A 16783-nucleotide genomic window follows, 5' to 3' on the forward strand; every position below is an offset into this window, starting at 1 on the left:
TCCTGATGGAGAAGTGAGAAAGGGACTCATGTCTGAGTATACCCTGCCACACCTATAGTGGCCAAAAACGATTCAGAAAAGGGGGTGGTGATGAACAGGTGTGGAAGGGTATGCTCAGATGTGAGTCCCTTGCTCACTGCACCATCAGGATTCAAGCAAGCCGGGCCGAAGACGGCTGTAATGCCAGAAACCGGTCCCCGGAAGCTTGTTTCCTTTCTAGTAAAGAATTGGCTTGGTAGTTTGGTCTGCCCTGTTCCCATGATGCACTGGGCCAGGGACAGACTAATTTGCATGTAGCCAGGTTCTGAACTGGGATGGTGCAGTGAGCTAAAAAACGGTGATGGATCAAGCCCTGATCTGTTGACTGGGTAGGAGTGTTCTGATTAACTCAGATACTCTGTCCATCACCACCCCCTTTTTGAAATTATTTTGGCCACCATAAGTGTGAAAGGGTATGCTCAGATGTGAGTCCCTTGCTCACTGCACCATCAGGATTCAAGCAAGCCGGGCCGAAGACGGCTGTAATGCCAGGAACCGGTCCCCGGAAGCTTGTTTCCTTTCCAGTAAAGAATTGGCTTGGTAGTTTGGTCTGCCCTGTTCCCATGATGCACTGGGCCAGGGACAGACTAATTTGCATGTAGCCAGGTTCTGAACTGGGATGGTGCAGTGAGCTAAAAAACGGTGATGGATCAAGCCCTGATCTGTTGACTGGGTAGGAGTGTTCTGATTAACTCAGATACTCTGTCCATCACCACCCCCTTTTTGAAATTATTTTGGCCACCATAAGTGTGGAAGGGTATGCTCAGATGTGAGTCCCTTGCTCACTGCACCATCAGGATTCAAGCAAGCCGGGCCGAAGACGGCTGTAATGCCAGAAACCGGTCCCCGGAAGCTTGTTTCCTTTCCAGTAAAGAATTGGCTTGGTAGTTTGGTCTGCCCTGTTCCCATGATGCACTGGGCCAGGGACAGACTAATTTGCATGTAGCCAGGTTCTGAACTGGGATGGTGCAGTGAGCTAAAAAACGGTGATGGATCAAGCCCTGATCTGTTGACTGGGTAGGAGTGTTCTGATTAACTCAGATACTCTGTCCATCACCACCCCCTTTTTGAATTCATTAGAAGCTTCAGCTGGTGCTTCCCCACCACCTCCACCACCTCCAAGGAAGAGAGGACCACCTGCTGAAGTTATCATTCAGCAAGAAGAGGAAGAAGAGGGAGAAGAGGAAGAGCAGGAAGAGAGGCAGTTTTTGCGTGAGGAGCCCAGGAGGTCTCATGTCAAAGAAAATTATATTTGGCAATTTTTTAAATATCCCCGGGGCCAAAAAAAGTCAATGCCCGGTACGTAACTTGCCTTATATGTAAAGATAGACTGTCCAGAGGGACAGACAAGAAGTACAGTTACGGCAATTACACAATGCATCGCCATATGGATAGGTGGCATCCTATCAACTACAGTGCTGCGCAGTTACGTGACCAGCAAGATAATCCCCCTTCTATGGCCAGAAGATCAGTTGTACAGGAAGTGACGGGACCAGAGGCGAGGGAGATGATCCCAAATATACAGATGAGATTTGGGGAAGTGAAACAAGTGTGCGTGCGTTGTAATCAGTTCATTTGCTACAGAGAAAGTAGCATCAATCTAATCAACAGAGCTATTGACAATCATGTTTGTCCGAAACGCCCCAGAGAATAAATTCTTTTTTTTTGTTGCTCCTGTTGAGCCCTTTACAATGAATCGTTTTCGTTTCCCCCCCCAAAAAAAACCAAAAAATATATAAAACCGTTCAGAAAATACAAAAAAAGTAAAAAAATGTTCAGAAAAATAATTAAAAAAATATAAAACAACAAAAACAATTAAAAAAAAAATTCTTTTCAGAACTACCTCCCCGTTATAAAAAAATTGGTAGAATATTTGGAACTCTGCCAACCTCTATTTCTTTTGGTTCGCTTCCCGGTTCGCTCTCCGGTACACGAACCGGGAGCGAACCCAAAAAAATTTTTCAAAAAAAAGAAGAGTAAGTATAAGGGAAGGAAACAGACAGTTATGTTAAAAGAAAGACAGCTATAGGGAGTAAACTAGAGATACTGTTTAATAGATCTATTTACTGAAGAAAAGATTTAAGAGGGTATAATTGTGAAAAACAAAATAGATAAGGAAGTGAGAAAAAAAAGGAGAGTAGAAGAATAACAAACAAGAGTTTCTTAGAGAATGTGACTGAATGATCAAATTAAGATTAAAACATTGGAATAACAGAGAGAAAAAACACAATGCAGAAAAGAAGAAGTAACAGAAAAGGAATGATTGAAACAGCAAAGAAATGTAAATAACATAGGGGCATATTATCAACATAGGTGATAAAAATTTTGCTGCTTTTATCAGCAGAAATCTGACGCTAAAGACGCTTTTGCGGCAGTTTTCTGCCGATAATTACTGCTTTTATCGGCAGAAAACTGCTGCTAAAGCTGCTTTTCCGGAAGAAAACTGCTGTTAAAGCCACTTTTGCGGCAGTTTTCTGCCGATAAAAGCACCGATAATTTTATTGCCTGTGTTGATAATATGCCCCTCACTGTGCTTGCACTACAGAGAAAGAGCATAATGAACAAGTAGTGAAAGAGTGATCAGCCAGAAACAGTGAGAGTAATAGAGACAGAGTGAGTGAACAAGAGTGAGGAAGTATGAGAAGAGAGGGACTGAGAAAAATAGTGGAAGGAGTAGAGTAAGTAAGTAATAGAGAAAGGAATGAGGGAAGTAGCAAAGGCAGGAAAGTGAGGGTTAAAGAAATGAAGTTGTGAAACTAATAGAAGTTAAATGTGATAGAAATGTAACGAAAAGAGTACAAAACATTTACCTTATAATTGTCGTTAACTTAGTCACTTGTTATTTTTATACTTTCAATCTGTGAAAGAGAGAACAAACATTTGAAAAATATTAAAACATGTATTTAAAAATTAGAAAAGACAAGGGAAAAGATTGAAGGACAAACAGTTTTTCAACAACTTTGACACTTACAGAAGCCTCTGCTTCTCCATGCCCCTACACAGTCCTAAAAATATACATTTTAAACTAACAGTATCTTGATGCAGATGAAGTGAGGCCTATCTTGCAACATGGTGCATCTTTTGCACTGCTGCTGTCTCACAACAGTGATGCAATGGCAGCGCAAAAGAGGTGCACAGCCATCATAAAACTGTCCTTAGCATTTTTAATGATTGTTTCAGGATGCCAATAAGGTGTGTCCTATCCAGAGGTTTGTTTGAGGTGAGGCCTACTCAGGGTTGCAGATGAAATTTAGAGTTGTTGAAGAGTACAGAGGAGATAATACATTTGTAGGCCTACCAATGAAGTGAGTCATGTCCACTGCACTCTTGAACGAAGGCCAGACCTCCTCTGTTTCCCTGGACAGGCCTAAACTTGATCTGCACAATGTGATGTGTAATGTTAGGAAACACAGGTGATGTAATTGAAAAACGTGCAATTTCTTTTGCTCATTTCACAATCACATCACTTGTGTTTCCTTTGCTTAGGTATCTCATTGTGCAGATGTAGTCCAGCATATGAAACAGTACCCAGAAGTGCAGCACAGCATGCAACAACTTTGACACTTACAGAAGCCTCAGCTTCTGCATGCCCCCTACACAGTCCTAATTATATACATTTTAAACTGACGGTATCTTGCTGGAGATGAACTGAGGCCTATCTTGCAACATGGTGCATCTTTTACACTGCTGCTGCGTCACAAAAGTGACGGAACAGCGGCGCAAAAGAGGCACGCAGCCTTCATAAAACTGCCCTTAACATTTTAAATGATTGTTTCTAGATGGTGATAAGGTGTAACCCATCCACAGATTTGTTTCAGGTAAGTCCTACTCAGGGTTGCAGATGAAATTTAGGCTTGTTGAAGAATACAGAGGAGATAATACATGTGCAGGCCTACCAACGAAGTGAGTCATATCCACTGCACTCTTGAACAAATTTCAGACCTCCTCTGTCTCCTGGAACAGGCCTAAACCTCATCTACACAATGTGATGTGTAATGTTAGGAAACACAGGTAATGTAATTGAAAAACGTGCAATTTTTTTTGCTCATTCCACAATCACATCACCTGTGTTTCCTTTGCTTAGGTATCTCATTGTGGAAATGTAGTGTATCATATGAAAGACTACGTAGAATATGAGCACTGTATGCAACAACTTTGACACTTACAGAAGCCTCAGCTTCTCCATGCCTCCTACACAGTTCTAAATGTACATCATAAATACAAAAAGTACAGAATTAATTATACATGTTAAATGGTTTATTTTTGCTGTTCTCAGAATGTATCAAATTTCACTAAAAACAGTGACTTGAAGGTATTCATCATATAACAGCGGGGAAAAAAAAACACAATCAAAATGATTGTGTTTAAAAAACCCATATAACATAACCAATCAGAAATCAGAACTCCTCAAAAGTAACTTACTTTCCATGACGTCGAAGGATGTCCTATGAACAGCTTACACTCTGTTGTGCTGTTTTTATTTTCAGCCCGCCACTTTCTGAAAGAAAACCTCCATCGTTTTGAAAAATATGTTACATACAATAAATGACTTGTCGCTCTCTACCACACGTTTCCACAAGGCCAAATCATGTAAGAGCCATTTATAACTCTTGGAATTCTTGTAAGCAAATCCCGTCATTTTCTATTTCCGCAACTTTCAGAAAGAAAACGTTCAAGATCACTTTCACAATCCTGGACTAGTAATATCTTACCCTTCTTGCTCACTCATGTTCTACATTTCCTATGACACTGATACTGCTTACTATGAAGCAGACTTACACTACCTCTATGACTACTACAATTATTTAATTCTCTACATCACTTTTAATCACAAAGCAATATAAAACAGTAGATAAAATTATATCAACCCCTAGAATCATTATACGCCAGTTACCTACCCTAAATTCTCTTTTCTGAAAACAGAAAGTAAGAATATTTTTAAGTAAAAAGGCAACATTGTATCGTAGTCAAATGGGAATCATTTCCGAAACAGCAAATGTTTTTACATTTTCAATAAGCTGTGTAATAAGCGGATCTTGTCAAAGGACCATCATGCCATATAATAGCTGCAGTTACAAATGTTCTTCCTAAAATCAACGACTGTGTAGCCACAACATTTGTAATTAAAGTTGAAGACTTACTTTCATCAGGTTTATATAGTTGGATTTTTAAAATGACATTATAATCAAAAGTTTGGACCAATAATCTAGACAGCATTGCAGACTTACATTACCTCTACTCCATGTTTTGATTGGCTGCTTGAATTAGCTTATAAAAAGAAACAGTTTTTCTGAACTCATTCAAAGTGCAGTTATTTTTCCATGACGTCAAATGTTATGGTAAGAACACCGTTTGCTTTGGGAAATACTCTGTTGTCCTTCAACTAATCTGTGCCCACCACTTTCTGTAAAAAAATCTTCTTATTTTCCAGGAACTATTTAAAGCTCAAAAATAACTTTTGACTCTGTACTACACTTATCCTCAAGGCCAAATCATGTAGGAGCCATTAGAACCTCTTGAAATTCCTCAGAGCAAATCCCGAGATTCCTTCTCTAAAATTTTGGTTTTAAAAACACCAGGTAAGAATTTTTAAGGTCAAAAGGCAATTTTTTTTTTTAAGTTAAAACAGAATCGTTGCAGAATGACCAGCCATTTCTAGACTTTAAATAAGCTGTGTAATGTCCTGATGTTATTGAAGGACCGTCATGATATATAATTGCTGCAGTTACAAAAGTCCTTCCTGATATTGACAACTGCGTAGCCACACATTTTTTTATTAAAGTTGTCAATTTTGTTCCATCAGGCCTACATCGTTGGAACATTAAAATGACATACTGGCCATATGTTCGTATAAATAATGTTGACATCATTTCAGATTTACATTGCCTACACTCCATGTTGTGATCAGCTGCTTTTACTAGATTATTAAAGGACACTGATTTACTGTCTGGCAAAGTTAAATATATAAATCTTTCTGAGTCTACACTAGTAGTACTTTATACCCTACAGTTCTCGCAGTCATGCTGCCATTGATAAGAAAGCCCAAACAGGTGATCTACATCTACACCTTCAGCATGCAATACATCAAGCACATACATTAAAAACTCCTGACAATCTTGCTGAATATTTTGGGAGAATTGTGTTTGACCTGAACATCTGTCTAACAGATTTCGAATTTCAGACACACTTTCTATTTTTGTTCTATCAGTGCTACATTTCTCTAACACAGAATTTAACAAACTGCAAAATCTTTGATCCGAATTGACCACAATCTCTTCTTTTACATTTTCTAGAGAAAACAAAACATTAACCACTACATTAGCATAGCAGTTGACACCAGAACTGTTTTCAAATTGAAAACCAACAACATCTTCAACAGAATCCTTTTTCTTTCTGCTTATAATTTCAGGTTCATCGACTTTTCGTCTTTTTGCTACAACCTCCCTAGTATTGGTCACATTTCTTCGTTTCCGGCCTACCACACGTTTCTCAAACAAAGGATATTGAGGCAAATGTGGCGCATACTCTCTTCTTAACCTATTGTATTCCTTAACACAATCTAGATCCGCACAAATGTTTGTGACATCACACTCAATCAAGTACAATCCCGATAAAGTTCTAACTCGTGACAATGCCACATATGCCATACCCTCCTTGAACACAGAACTGCCAATATTCACCAATGCACTGTCTACACTTAAACCTTGCGATTTATGGATTGTCACCGCATATGCCAAGCAAACAGGAAACTGCTTACGGCGAACATATAAGTCTTTTACAAGCAAAAATCTAGCAGAACAACGACCAATTAGCTGTACTTCCTCAATGCCATCAAATTTAATTTTTAAAAATTAAATTCCATCTCTATTTCTGTATTTCACAAAATCAACAACATTACCCATTGATCCATTTACCAGACCTCTTTCAACATGTAAATTCCTTCTTAAAATTATACGGCAATTTAAGCACACATTCAGAGTCTTTTCAAAACCTGCAGTTTTAGATATAGTCTTCTCTAATGAATCCAATTTTGTTTTCAAATTCTCAGACAAAATAATTGTTGCTCCCATATGCTCTACTCTGTCAATAGCTTCCAGTTTCACAATCTCTTGGTTTTCTAAATGCAACATTTTGTTGTTGAAGATGCCACATTCTGCAAGAGTTGGCATCAAACATATTCCAGATTTCTTCTCAGTAATTTTCTGAAAAATATTCTCAGGCACAACGTCTTGTTCTGGATATAAATTTGACAGTAATCGTTCATGTAAAGCTTCTTTCCCATGCTCGGTCACTTTTCCAATTCTAACATCTTGTAGAATATTCTTGTAATCTTCATCCTTCGCCTGACGCATATTTTCATGCAGTTCAGCATAATTGAAGTTTAACCATATATTGACGTTGCCAATGCTCCCTAGGCACTTCCTGGTATCTTCATGCGTGAGCATTTTGAACACAGGTTGTCCTTTCACTGGTGTCAGCTGCAGAAGATCTCCGAAAACAATGATGTGTTTGCCACCAAATAACACATCATACTCTGTTTTAAGAACTTCTTGCATTCTCAAATGCACAAAGGCAAGCATGACATTGGAAACCATGCTTACTTCGTAAATGATAAGAAGTTTCATTTTCCTCAAGACTCTTGAAACTTCACAACAAGCATCTCCAGATAACTTGTGGTATTGTAATTTGTTATCATGCTCCACTGGCAGCATCAGTAGACGATGCAAAGTAATACCTTTAATGTTATGTGCTGCCAGTCCAGTTGGAGCGGTGACAACACAAGACAGCGATAACTCAGTCCTTTTCTGCAAATAACATGAAATTGCTTTAATGAGGAAACTTTTTCCAGTTCCCGCTTCTCCACTCACGTACAGTCGAACAGGCTTCAACGACGTACATGAGCACTCTTTCTTCTCATGACTTAATCCATGATCAATTTGGTTGGTAACCTCGTCATATATTTTCCTCTGCTCAACGTTGAGTTGTCTTTCCAAGTCTTCTAAGTTAACCGCATCCTCCTGAGCATGTGCCATGGCTCTTTCCACTTCATTCATGGCAGTGGCAGCTTCATTTTCGATAACAGGTCCTCCTAGTGGATCCTGACTCAATGAAACAGAACTCTGACTGTCCTGAGAACTGTCTCTGGCAATCTCGGCTGCAATCGTTGCTTCCTGCTCGATTTCCGCATTCAACATTTCTAGATATTTGGGAAAAACAGGACATTCTATGGTCTCCTTGGCGGCAGTGAAAGAGTCTTCGTAACAGAGGAAATCTCCAAGCAGTTCCTCTTCTGCACGCCAAGGCTTAAAAAGTTGCAAAAGTGCTAAATAGAAAAACTCCTTTTTTTCAGGAGATTCGCCACTCAATTTTCGATGGTTTACCAAGTGGCATTTTCTTTGCTTGACCAGACATCCCTCACTTCCAATTACAGCATACACTCCTTTATCAATATCTTCTTTGATGTTCCTCTTGAATATGTAATTTTGTAGAAGCTCATACAGACAAACATTCTCGAGGTGACTGCTTCGATTTGGATAATATGTATCCAACATGTTGGTCTTCAAAATATCGGTACTGTTCGGCTCCTTTTCCGCCAAATACTCAATTTCCCGCACAGGTTTCAGAACTCGATTACGCGTTGCAGCAAGACCAAGACTCGCCCAAACGATACTCCTGGATTTGGCATAGAGACTTGCTGAAGACAACCGGTCAGAACATTCGTAAGCTCCGATTTCTCGATGTGACAACATCTTCAGACTGAAACTGTACAACTTCTTGCTGAGGCTCTTTTCATGGGAAATGTCCTCCCACATATCCTTCAATTCTGTCTTTTCTTTTTTGGTGATGTAAGATGTCACATACCGAGCCACAGCCATACAGTTATCAGCCACAAACTGTATATCCATGTTAGCATTCCACATGGACAAAATCACTGGGTTGTAGTCGTTGATGTACTTGGACTCTTCGTTCCTTTTCAAATTGTATGTGTTTTTAGGTGATTTCTTCATCACATTATGTCGCAGCGAAGACATCAAACTGTTTACTCTTCCTTTAGAAATCACCGGTCGTGGAAAGCCGAAACGACATTTGGTGTAGAACTTGTCCTTGTTTCTGAATTTACGACGACAGTACTTTCCACAACGATGGCTTTGGAAACGTAGAACTTGTTCTCTTAGGCTTTTCTTCTCCTTTGCGTTTGGAACAGCACACGTAGAATACTGTTGTATGAAACTCATCACTAAGTCTTCTGGATCTGTTCCAAATTTAGGTGCATCCTTGATCCACAGCAGCATATGTATATGAGGAGCACCTCTTGCTTGGTACTCCTTTCTCCAGAAGAAATCCAACACCTCTCCAAGAGGTGGATTCTTCTTATTCATGATGAAAGACATCATAGCTTCAAATCTATGATTGAAGTACCTGCATACATTCACTGGATCCAAAGAGCACAGTTCTGCAGGTGTCTTGAATTCGATATTTTCAATGTTTCCATTTGCCTCTCGTAGAAATTCAAGTAAGTCTTCCCAGCCATACTCGGCACAGCTCAGAGTGAGGAACCATGTGGGAGTTCCTAAGTTCCTCAGCATACATTTTAAATCACCATGACGACGGTACCAGTACTCATTAGTACCACGCTGACACGCCATGAGATTAATCAGGTGACAATCCAAAATACTGTCTTGCACATCGACTTTATCCATAAAGTCACTTGCAGAGATGTTTTGCATCTGTATACCACTTTTCAAGATGTGGTTCACTGCATATGACAGTCCAGACAGATCGCTTTCAAACAGGAGATGAAACAAATAGGGAATGCATTGTCGAAACCTGGCATCTTCTGCATACAATCGTAAAGTCCGGTATTCAGAAGCAGGAATTTGATGAGGTCGCTCATCATATCTTCCTCCTTGACCTGTTGGAAATAGCTGTGGGAAACACCGAGCTTCCAAACTTTCCTCCCAAACACTAATGGGACTCCCTTTGGCTTGTTTCATTTGAAACAACTCAATAGCATTCCCCATGACTTCCTTGGAATGCAAAGGATGAACACTATAATGTTCATATATTTCTTCACTTTTAGAGGGTTCTACTTTCTCAATTTGACCAGCACACAAATTGCTATCCTCTTCTTCACTTACTTCCTCTTCTGCAATATATACATTCTTATAGTACTTATTATTTTTTTTCAAATACAATGTTGCCTTTTTGACTTTCCTAACATCCACTAAATCTTGCCATATTTTCTTACTCTTTGTCGGAACCCCATTAACTAAGATAACCAGAGGTTCCTCTTCCACTTTTTCTACTCCAATTGTATTAATGTTTTTCTTCAAATCTAGAGGCAAATAAACAACTCTTCCCTTTAATCCTCTCTGTAAATCTGATGGAGGCAATTTCCCTGTCTTTGGCTCCATTCTTACAATAGCCTGAAAGGGATGGATACTTTGAATCAAAATAGATTCATAAGTATTTAAATCCTTCAATTCATAAGGAATCTCAACCAATTTCAGATTATTATGAACCGCTCTAGCAGGCATCTGGTTTTGATTTAATTTGTTACAACAATAAGTACACACACGTTGATCTGATCCCAAATCAAAACAATTTTCTACCATCAAGTATGTTGCAAAATCCTTCCATTCACTATTATTTTCCCTTTCACTTTTTGCATATAAATCCACTAACTTAGTCTGATTCTTATAATAAGTGCGTCGACAACACACACAAGTGAAATTAGGCCTCTCACTTGATTTCACCTGAAACGTGGCAATTTCCTTCTGAAAATTATCTGTACTGGAAACCTGTACACTGTCTTCCACATTACCCTCTTCTTCTGGGTCAATTTCAACATTCTCCTCTTTACTTCCAAAGTAACAAAACTCAATTTCTTCACAAATATTCTTCACATCTATTTCAGAACCATGCAAAAGAGCAGCGCATAATTGTTTAAGCATAATTGCTGGACTCTTAGCATAATACAACATTCTAACTAATTTCCTCACTTTATTATGATGCACTGCTAGCATCCTGAAATGATGAAAAACACTCTGGCATACTCTCCTGGAAAGACAAGCCAGTGAATGACCATGCAAACCTGTCACTTCTCTCACTCTGCAAGGATCTAATTCTTGCAACAACATCATTTTCTGCTTCAAACTTTTCTTATTAAATGTCCGTACAAAATCACAAAGCAAATTGATGGAATCCTGTCGTACACTGCAAATACTACTACACTTCCAGGTGTACACAGGACCCTTAGGACGTCTTCCTAAAACCTCATTACCTAACACCTCTTCTGTCTCTGTTGTCACAAGTTTTTCTTTTTCAACTGGACAACAATCTTTCACCTCATAAGCTCGACCACTGGTGTCAACTGCATGCACCAAATCATTATCCTGGAAATAACTCTCCTCATTAAAAAATGCCTCACAACTTGAACTATGCATCCATTCTCCGGAAAAAACTTCACAAAAATTACTATGATTAACTATTCTTTTCCATCTACTATTTCTTTTGAAATCATAAATTGCCTTGTTTAGCTTCCTAATTCTATTGATTATCAAAATAAATAACTTTCGTTTAATTTCAAATGCCTGATCAATAACTTTCTCAACTTTTTTTTTCTCTTATAAAAAACCACTTTCTGTTGACCTTTCTTAATATTTTTTAACAAATTGCCAATTATCCTGTTGCGGAACATTCGTTTACGAATGTCCCTAAACTGTTGTTTCCTTCTACTATCATGCACAGAGTTATCTCTTGCTCTAGTAGTAACATTTTTGATTGGCCTTTCCTTTCCGTTTAAAATGCTTCTCTTTTTCTGGACTGAAACATTTTCTGTAGTAATACTTTTTTTTCTACAAATGTTTCTTATGAATGATTTAGTTGTCTTACCCGGTGCTTTCTTGGTGACTTGACGATTTTTTATTGTAGAGGACTGCTGCAATAATTGATGAACCTGCTGTCTTTGACGTTTTGTAGCCTTTCTGATTCTATCCTTAGACGGCATTCTCTACTTTTGAAATGATCTGCAGTTGAATCTGTGGTAAAATATAATAAAATATTTTATTAACCACTATTACCAAACAGTAAATCAATAACAGTCGTCAAAAACTTAACACACTACTTGTCATTTTCACTTAGAATAATTTTTAGTGCATAGGCAAATTTAGTATTCACAAATAGTAGCAAAGAAATGGAATGCTTCTACATTTTACCTGTGCTGTTTTATATGTGAATCTGATCTAATTTTATGAGCATATTATACTATTTTATTAAAGACACTACACATAACCTGTTTTTGAAGTTGTGTTTAATTTTAAATGAAACGGTTTACATTTTTACTTTTTATTTCCGTTAAATTTTAAAAATAAATGTTTATAGTTCCATAGGCTCAAGCAGGTCAGCTTCCCACCCTATGTCATACAATTCTGACAAATCGGCATCCTCATCATGTTCTTCATCATCCTCAGGATTTAAATCATCTAAGGGATCTACTTCCACTGACGTTTCAATGACAAGTTCAAGGATAAGATCGAGATCAACTGATTGCTCATTATCACTCATGCTTGATGTTGTCGTTATCTTTAAAAAAAGAGAACAACAATGAGATGTTGCAGAGTAAGACACAAATCTCAGAGACTATAATAGTAAAATTGTTTAACAAGAGTAACATTTTGCAGCTATTATTTAGCCATGTCCAGCGATGCTGAGGAGGTGAGGCCTATGTCCAAGTTTTCAGTGAACAGGACTCATCTCTACTTAACCTTGGATAAGCCTCACGACTCTGTGTCCCCTGCACATACTTAAATGTAAAGGGGCAGATTTATGTTAACTGGCACATCCCCAGGGATGCACCAGTTAACGTGCACCGCTGCTCTGCCACCCATGGTGTGCCGCATTTACAATGTGGTTTTTCAAAAAGGGGAGAGTGTGGCCCAGACGGACAGAAGTGGGGTAAGGGCCCAATAACTTTACACGAAAGACAAGAACCCACACTTCCATAAATTTCACACCATATACTTTAGGGATGAAAAAAGATAAACACTATTTAATGTGTTTACCTTGGCGATTAGTTGCGCCAGTTTTATTCATCAATTTTCAAAGAGAACATGTCACTATAGTCAAGAGAAATATCAAAGCCTTAAACGTAATGGCCAATTAGTGTCCAATATATACAATGAAAAATTCAATATTTACAATTAATATTTACAATTGCGAAATGTGATTTAAACAACAAATTAACAAAACATACATAAGTAGTGAAACTGTGCAAAAATAGTACACAAACGTCATTATGTGATATCATTTCACAAATAAACTGAGGGGAATAATTATCCACATGTTTTTTAAACTAACATTTTTTATGAACCAACAGTTTTTTAAAGACTGAAATGTAGTATTTGGCAAAAAATGGAGATTTTTAGTAGGTCTCCAAAAACAACACAACAACCTCTCGGTAGCAATGTTGATAGGCTTTTAAATCATAAACAATTTTGATGTTTACAGGACTCAATCCTATCCGCCTACGCGTTTCGAGTTTGTGAGGGTTCTTCTCAAACTCTCTTCAGGGCCAAATGAATTCCATTCCCCATTTGTTAAACCTAATAGTGAAAACATAACAAATAATGAATGCTTAGTGCTAGCTGCTTCCATCAACCCGCTAAAATCTCCTCCTATGTACAATTTGTTGAAACATACCTCTAGGGACGCGAGGTAGGTTAGTTCATCCAAATGATTTGAGGAATTTTGAAGGATTTTGAAGGATTTGTGCGTTTTTCTAGAAAAACAGGAGTTTTATATGTGATACCTGTTTTTAAGCAAAAGGTGCCATTTTCAATGAGACAGACTAACATTATGCTCCTACCTGGCTGTAGTTGAAAAGGCCTTCTGGTCGTACTGCTATTTATCAGTTTCCTTCATTTGCAAAACACAGCGCTGTAATTGGAAATACTCGTGTTATTTTATTTCTGAGCCAGCATGCTTCACTCAATCTTATGCTGTGCTGGCCTGGGTGGAATCGCACTTACTTTAATTATGTTCAACCGTGAGGTGTATTAGTTACCAACGGTATCCCAGTGTGCTTGACACTCACGTTGTCACCGCCGGGGTATTTTTCCTTTATCCTTGTGCCGCGGCTCTGTTGAAATAATGAATGAGCGGAAATCAGAAATGAATTCCAAAACGCGCTGTGAATTGAATTGGAGCCGCTAATGCGTGTAATTGCATTTAGCCGGGCGGCTCAGTTTAAATGCAGGGGGACCACGGTCGAAATTATTACAACAAGGTTAGCCCGCGCTGTGAAATCAGCGGGAGCCGCTAATGCGCGCTGTGACACTTTAACGGGCGGCACAGCTTGAGATTTACTCGCGGGAAAGTCCGCGCTCAGAATTATTGAAGCCAAAATGATCGCATTTATGTTTATGCGCAACATTACAGTTTAAAGCTGCTGGGCTATCTTAATTAGCGCGCTGTGGGCAGGCGTCTTGTAAAATCGACATACCTTTCAGTCTCGGAGCTCGAATCACTTCCTCATTCCTTCACATGAAGTGAGTGGAGTTCTGTCATTCTTCCTAAACGGGCTACGCCTCCATTATAGACCAATCACAGTTGAAGGAGTTTTGTGTGGTCCAACTCAAGCATTCTGGGGCATGTAGTCCAATGATTTAAAGTCTAGAAAGTTCACTCATTGAGTTCAGACCTGAGTTAATAGTGTCAAACCGAAGTATAAGGTAGGCCTCTTTTCGCAGCAGAGCCTCCTCTACATTAGGTGACCTATGCTGTGGGTCAATCGCGGCTAGAACAGTCCACTTGAAATCTGTCTCCTTATGGTTTGCAGTGGTGAAATGTTCCACCATTGGGGCATTTTGCACTTTTCTCTTTAATCTAGAACGATGTTGTGTGATCCTGACATTTACTTGCTGGCATGTCTTCCCTATGTACAATTTGTTGCAAACGCACACAATCCCATAAATCACATTTTTACTCTTACAGTTTGTATGTAAACTGTGTCTCCATTTCAAGCCATTATGGCTAAATACATCTCCTTCTACAACACTTTGGCAGGCCACACAGTTGCCACATTTGTGGTGGCCAGTGATTGGTTTGAGGTTCCATTTAGATATTAAATCACTTTTAGGTTTCTGGATGAAGCTATCTGCTCTGATGATTTGTTGGCCAACGCTCAGATTTTTCTTCATCGCGAAAATGGGTTTTTGCAACGGGGATTCCAATCCCTCCAGCAAGTGCCAATTTCGCAAAATGATCTGGCGAAACTTGTTTGTGTGTGCTCCATAGGTCGTGACACATACGAGTTTGTCCATCTCCTTTTTCTTTTTGATTTTAAGCAATTCTTCTCTCGGGGTAAAGCGTGCTCTTTTTTTAGAATGCTTAAGGAGTTTTTTAGGATAACCCCTTTTGGCTAGTTCTTCACAGAATGTATCAGCATGAGTATTAAACTCATTGAGGTCAGAACAATTCCGTCTGATCCTGAGTAGCTGGCCATAAGGGAGGTTCTGTTTCAAACCCTGAGGGTGAGCACTCTTATAGTGCAGAATTGTGTTTTTGTCTGTTTCTTTCTTAAACAGAGTAGTTGTGAACTTGCCCCCTTCTGTACCCACAGCTACATCGAGGAATGTCATTCTCTGATTACTGTGGTCAATGGAAAATTTGATATCTGGGTGTCTCAGATTTAACCATTCATGGAAGGCCATGAGTTCTGACTGGCTCCCCTGCCACAGGAGCCAGACATCATCAATGTATCTTAGCCATTGTTTAATGTTGGTACTGTAAGGATTATTATTGTGAATGAATTTCTTCTTAAAACCGTTTCTAGTTGGAGTGAAATCGTACCTGCGGGATACTATTGACTTCATCAATAAACTTCAAGAGATGACATTTGACCCAGAAGTACAACTGATGGTGACACTAGATGTCACCTCGTTGTACACTCAAATTCCCCAGGATGAGGCTCTGGAGGTGATGGAAATCTATCTCGAACAACGCGAGAGACCACACAGAGTTCCCACTGCTTTCATCTTGGCCCTAGCTAAAATTACTCTAAAAAGTAATTATTTCAAATTTGAAAACGAGTTTTTTGTCCAGACCAAGGGCACAGCCATGGGTTGTCCCTATGCTCCAGAGATGGCGGTGCTATACATGTCACAGTACGAGGAAAAATTCATTCACAATAATAATCCTTACAGTACCAACATTAAACAATGGCTAAGATACATTGATGATGTCTGGCTCCTGTGGCAGGGGAGCCAGTCAGAACTCATGGCCTTCCATGAATGGTTAAATCTGAGACACCCAGATATCAAATTTTCCATTGACCACAGTAATCAGAGAATGACATTCCTCGATGTAGCTGTGGGTACAGAAGGGGGCAAGTTCACAACTACTCTGTTTAAGAAAGAAACAGACAAAAACACAATTCTGCACTATAAGAGTGCTCACCCTCAGGGTTTGAAACAGAACCTCCCTTATGGCCAGCTACTCAGGATCAGACGGAATTGTTCTGACCTCAATGAGTTTAATACTCATGCTGATACATTCTGTGAAGAACTAGCCAAAAGGGGTTATCCTAAAAAACTCCTTAAGCATTCTAAAAAAAGAGCACGCTTTACCCCGAGAGAAGAATTGCTTAAAATCAAAAAGAAAAAGGAGATGGACAAACTCGTATGTGTCACGACCTATGGAGCACACACAAACAAGTTTCGCCAGATCATTTTGCGAAATTGGC

At 39.0% G+C, this 16783-nt stretch overlaps 1 protein-coding gene and 1 long non-coding RNA gene across 2 annotated transcripts in view; both read right to left on the reverse strand.

Moving 5' to 3' along the window:
• LOC144752791 (vasoactive intestinal polypeptide receptor-like) overlaps window positions 1-16783 on the reverse strand; it is a gene marked incomplete at its 5' end in the record, with an annotated part of 603698 nt that overhangs the window by 473106 nt on the left and 113809 nt on the right. The window lies entirely within an intron of this gene.
• Window positions 13740-15423, reverse strand: LOC144753797 (uncharacterized). The gene is made up of 3 exons (XR_013594536.1): window positions 14070-15423; window positions 13907-13977; window positions 13740-13819 (listed from the first exon to the last, which is right to left on the reverse strand). It is a non-coding gene; the product is annotated as an uncharacterized LOC144753797 (long non-coding RNA).

The sequence above is a fragment of the Lissotriton helveticus genome, chromosome 5_1 (assembly GCF_964261635.1).
Source record: "Lissotriton helveticus chromosome 5_1, aLisHel1.1, whole genome shotgun sequence".
Classification (NCBI taxonomy): Eukaryota; Metazoa; Chordata; class Amphibia; order Caudata; family Salamandridae; genus Lissotriton; species Lissotriton helveticus.